We start from the raw sequence: 6,284 nt of genomic DNA on the forward strand, positions 1-6,284 counted from the left end.
TGCAGTATATAGCAGCCTTATTGTGTGATATTTAATTTTCTGTTTTTAAATAATAACATCTCTTCTTTTGCAACCTTTGATTTTACATTTATAGTTAGGACTTGACTATTTCATTACTTCCCTGCCTATTATTGTCGGCAAATTGTAAAAAAAAAAACCACCAAAAACACAGGATCGCGATATATCAGAATTGATGGAAATTAGAAAAAAATAACGGTTAACATCAAAGTCAGTTTTGAAATCTCATACATACATTCCTTTGAGATATCAAAAGTCTTTACTATTTTTTATCTTTGTAACTTAATTTAAACTTTTTGGAGGTTGTCGATAACGTATAAAACGTGATATATCCTATTGAATGGTTTATTCCATTTACTATTTTTACACGATGTTTGCGTAAATTGTGCTGACTTTGATTTTAGTTTTGACTTCAAGAACGTATTACCCCCCCCCCCACCTCTTTTTTGGTTTAATGCCATGGCTAAAAAAGAAAAAATATAAAACAAATAAATAACACCAGATTGTAAGGTGGGTAATAGCTTCAAACCTAAAAAAGTAACATAATAGGTTCCGGAACCATGTAGGAAATCCGCGGTTACAAATTTTTCTTTGTGTAAAAATATCAAACATAATTATTTGCATTGCGATAAAAGTCCATTCCTATATGGAATGAAGTACTCATTTCGCAAAATGATATATTTTCGTACTTTTATGGTCATTAGACATATAGGTTCGCGATTATAAAATACAAATAGAAAATACAAGAAAAAAAAACATACAATAATAATGATAATAAATGAAAATACAACAAAACAACACGTGCGTAATATTTCCTTTTTTATACCAGAGACATCACATTAAACAAATATAACATAACATTATTGTACCGCTGACACAAAGTGTAACAGAGAAAGGCCATTATTGAAGAGTCTGCCATAGAACGTCAACTGATCATTTATTGATAAAGGAGTGCGTCCTTACTGGAAGAGTCACATACCAAACATCGTGGAGGACTGATCGTCTTCAGGATGTTTGAAGTGCAGACTTTTGTCGTTCACCTGGCAAAGATAAAATTGAATCCATCAATCCATCAATTAATTTCGTATATATCATTTAAGAATATCATCTAACTTGGAACATATGTCGTTAAGAAGACTTTCAAATAACGCAAAGATTCAATTTTGTTATCTATTTATGATTGGTTAAGCCAATGCTGTAAATAACCGTTTTAATACATTTTGCACATAATACCAATATATCACACTTTATTACAGTATTTGCATTGATAACAATACTCTCATTTTCTTTAAATTAAGCCAGATCCTTAAATAAAAGATTTTAAACAACACATATTTAATCATATATAAATTGACCTACAGGAAATTTTACGCTAAAACCGTCTGATGCGATGTTTACCTGTCGTTTGCCGTAGTTAGGGAGGGAACACAGACGACACATTCCACTGATCAAGCACTGTCTTAGGGTAATGAGACACCGTAGAGGACATTGGCATTCTGAAATGATCAAAGATGATTCCAATAATTTCTTGTTGATTTGTATTTGACCATAAGAGACAGAATCTCGGTTTTGAAATGCATCGATGGTAAGGATATTGCTGGCCTTATTATATTTGGTTACTTCATATTTCTACCTTACTGGTGAATACCTAGCTGAAGCACCTAACAATAAAACGGATCAAACGATACTTAATATCAGTTCAAAGTACTGGATATGAGGAAGGTGACCTCTATATGTCTTTATAGACTTAGTTTATTGAATAGTTGAGTTTATTCACCGTTAAATTATTTTCCGCAAACTTCAAACCCGGGAAGTAATGTATAATGTATACAGCTTATTACTATCAGAAATCTTTTAACGTTGATGAATTTTTGAGATCGTTTGAGCTAGATGAGCTGAAATAGTTATAACAATCCCTACATTACGACAGATAATGCAAGTTAACACATAATTGTTGAATTCAAAATATTCTTGCAAATGGTTTACAGATGTCACCTGCAGATCGGTCTTCGTTATTAAGGAAAATGGCGGTCATTAAATCGGTTGTATAATCAGTACGATGATTAAAGTAATATTTCAAACTTGTCCACATTATCACATTTGTTTAACGAGAGATACAGACGAATATCCTAAAGCTTGTGTCATGAGCCGACAATTTTGATTTTTCTCTTAATTAATTAAATGTCAAGTAATTATGTTGATATGCAATCGTGCAGAAGGAATTAGAAAGAACATAGGAATTACAGAAATAATTAGAAGATTTCGAGTATCTTTTAGAACCAAAGGCATCATTAAAATATCTGCGTATCTTATCTGCCTGTGGGCATTAACGGTCACCTGAGTTAGAATATATAATGAAACAAATTAAAGACATAAATACACTGTATGCTGGGCCTTGAAGTTGGTCAGTGATTATTAAATTTGACTTTTTAGACTATGAAGAGTATTTGCTTCCATCAAACCTGTGAACTTAGAGGTGTTTTTTGAAATTTTAATCATTTTGACCCTGTTTGGTCCTGCCCCTCTGGCCCCAAGGGGTCATCGAGGACGTATATGGACGTTAAAATGCTATATCTTAGGCTAATAATTCTAATCAAGTTTGACTAATTTCCTATGAAAATTGGGAAAATAATGTTCACAAATATGTGTTTTCCTATATAAACTTATGGTTAACTCGACCCCTCCCCAGCGGGTAACGTGAGACCCCAAGGTCATATGATTCACAATTTTTATAAAACACCTTAAGACCTTTCCATCTATAATTATTTGATTCTACTATTTCCAGATTTTTGACGCTTTAGCCTATTTGACAATTTTTTAGCCCCGCCCCTCTGCCCCAGGGGGTCGGCCAGGACCAATGTGGATATGATATTAAAATTCTATCTCAGGCTAATAATTCTAACCAAGTTTGACTCATTTCCTTTTTGAGCAAAAAATGTTCATAAATGCGTTTTACCTATATAAACTATAGTAAACTTGACCCCCTCCCCAGGGGGAAACGTGAGACCCCAGGGTCAGGGTCATATAATTCACAATTTTTGTAAAGGACCTTAAGAACTTTCTATTTATGAAAAGTATTTCATTCTACCATTTCCAGAATTTCAGAAGAAGATTTTTGAAGTTTTAGCCTATTTGACCCCATTTGACCCCGCCCCTAAGGCCCCTGTGGGTCAGTCATGAGGAAAATTTGTTAATAGGATTAAATGGCCATCTCATACCGATAATTCTGACAACATTTGACTCATCTCCTATTACAAATGACCAAATAATGATCAAAAATGTGTTTTCCCAATGCAAACTATAGTAAACTTAACCCCTTCCCCAGGGGGAAATCTGAGACCCCAGGGTCATATAATTCACACTTTTTGTAGAGGGCCTTGAGACCTTTCTATCTATGAAGAGTATTTGATTCTACCACATCTGTAAGTAGAGAAGAAGATTTTTGAAATCCCACAGCCCCCTGGGGGGTGGGGACCATAAAAATCACAATTTTGATTGGCCTTATGCCTTAGAAGCTTTGTGCAAAATTTCATTGAAATTGCTTCAGCAGTTTTGGAGAAGAAGTCGAAAATGTAAATTGTTTACGGACATACGACGCACGACGGACGACGGACAAAAGGCGATTAGAATAGGTCACTTGAGACTTCGTCTCAGGTGACCTAATAAATGCGATATAGGTCATAGAATATTCATATTCAGTGCATATATAGGAGTAAAACGGCTTCCCCTAACGTAATTTTGTTTCAGAATCATTGAGGGTATTAACATTGCACTCTAAACGAGCTAGAACATGATTCCTGTAACAGATCACTTCATTAATCAATCAAGCATATCCTTAGCAGTATCACAATGTTTAAAATATACAAAATAATTAATTTCCTGAATAGTACTAGGCTTAACTTACGAAAACTTTGAGATGTATGGGCCCTGTTTTAATAACTAAAACCTTACTTTTTTACGCTATATAAAAGTTACTTGGTTAAATTGGCTAGCCCCCTACTTTTTCCAAAACCCTCGGTCAGCTGTGTGTTAGTCTTCGAACTAGCACACCCCTGGAATCTAGCACACACCCGGACTCGGCAATTTCCGTTTAACCAATCAGATTCGATGTGGGCGGGACTTGTTTCCGATCACGCCATTAGTTGCTAGGTGACGTAACAATTTGGCGGAGCTAGTTTCCGATCACGCCATCTCCGTTGACGTACTCAGACGACGTAAGTATCGATCGGAAACTGTTACCGAACACGTCGTCATGTTTATCTTGTTAAGTGAGTGGCTTGTGAAAAATGCTATGGAGTCAGAGGATAATACCTTTTATATGTCTACATGTACGTACAGTTGTTATGTATATATTTAGGCTACCTGTAAGTGGTTAACGTCTCGGAAATTTAGTATTATGCGACAGTATTACGAGACAGGAATATAGCTTGTGAGAGAAATATATTTTTAGTCTAATTATAGCTTTTGTATGTATCGGTACATTAAAAACAGTTAAAGTATGGGATTGATAATATATCAAGTTTCCGGTTTCCCTCGAACTTGCCTATTTCCCTCGGCTCCGCCTCGGGAAATAGATAAGTCTCGGGAAACCAGAAACTTGCTATATCCCTCAACCCCATACTTTAACTGTATACTAAAACCAGGTATGTTACGACAATTAACCTATATATGTCAGTAGTTATTACAAACGCTATACATTATCAATGTAAAGTTATTTCAGTATTCCAAAAATGATTTTGTACAGGTCTCATTACGTCGACATCTTGACTTTCCACTGATATCAGAACATTACACATTATGTGTATTACACAGTATGGATGCATATTTTTCACAAGACATTTCCATCTTAAGGTTCATTAACAGCTAACATCGGTTACGTCACAAACTGTGAAACAATAGAAAACATTGAATGGTTTTATAATATAATATCTTTGTACATAATGAAGTGGGTTTTTTTCATTAAGCGATCGCATTTGTACACAAATGATTTACTCAATTGCATTATTGAAAGTCTACTCTTAAAATGACCACTATGTTTGAAGGATTTGCTTTTCTTTGTTTTTTATGATTTATTATTTTTTCATCAAAGACATCTCTGTTATACGAATTTATACACTTTTACACCGGTCAACCATTTGGGATCCAAAAAGTGGTCGTATTGAGCAGGTAGAGTTTATAGAGAGAGAGAGGTTGTTAAGCCAAGTTTGACTTAGATGCATACACTTCGCAATATAATTCAATAAAAATTCTCGAAGAACTGTTCAATATTTATCATACGAAATATAGAGTAAACATTGGCCTATTTCATTGTTTTTATGAAGATGTTTATGATTTATAAAATATGTATATATGAAAATGGATTTGATGAGGGTTATTTCCTTGTAAAAACGCGAGAAGGATAAGCTCAGGTACTCGTCACATAAACATAACTCACAATAATGACATTTCAGAAGGACATCTGCAAGAGAAAGTAATTTAATTGCCTAGTGACAATTACGCGATGGATATAGAACAAACATCGACAAGAAAGTAGAATTTCTTCAAGAGTTAATAATTGAACTATACCTCTTGAAAATAAACACATTTAAATGAAGATTACACATCTACCATAAAGTAAACAGGACTTACCTCTGATTGTTCTGTAGATTTGTCGTGTCTTCACAGATGATGACCTTACAATTGTCATACATGTAAATAATGAAACACAAATTAGGAGCGCATAATACCGCATTGTTCTAAGGTGACGGTCTGGCAGTTCTATTATCCACCTAACCAATGCAGTGACAGCCGTTTAAATCTGGTATGTTATTAGTATTCCCGATTTAGTTGAAAATCAATGACCGCTTTGTAGTGAGAACAGGATGTCTATTTTGAGATTTCACCTGTTAAGGCGATAATGTGATGTGATACTAATCTACAATGTGAATAGCCTTTTATAAACGTTTACTTCTAACTGTCTGTTCAACCATTGGTATTTCTCGTTTCTGTCATGCGCATATGAAACGTCTTATATATCAGTTTCTCGTTGAAGGGTGATTTTGTGCGGAGAGGCGTAGTCTGAATAAATGGTCCCGCTTTATTGGAGAATACCTGGAAATCTTGTTACTTCATCTGCCAAACGTTAGTGGAAGGACCATTTCTATCATTAACATATTAAATTGTATTTTGTGGATAGAAACTACTCTGTTTCATGGGAAACATTTCATTATTCATCATAGTCGTTTGGTCATGTTACTATAAAATATAAATCCATTTCTTTTGAGGGC

At 34.4% G+C, this 6,284-nt stretch overlaps 1 long non-coding RNA gene across 1 annotated transcript; it reads right to left on the bottom strand.

Moving 5' to 3' along the window:
• Window positions 1-824: 824 nt before the first annotated feature.
• LOC138328791 (uncharacterized) lies at window positions 825-5,956 on the bottom strand. Its single transcript, XR_011209356.1, has 3 exons — window positions 5,647-5,956; window positions 1,417-1,514; window positions 825-1,058 (listed from the first exon to the last, which is right to left on the bottom strand). It is a non-coding gene; the product is annotated as an uncharacterized lncRNA (long non-coding RNA).
• Between the last annotated feature and the right edge of the window lie 328 nt (window positions 5,957-6,284).

The sequence above is a fragment of the Argopecten irradians genome, chromosome 8, assembly GCF_041381155.1.
Source record: "Argopecten irradians isolate NY chromosome 8, Ai_NY, whole genome shotgun sequence".
NCBI lineage: Eukaryota > Metazoa > Mollusca > Bivalvia > Pectinida > Pectinidae > Argopecten > Argopecten irradians.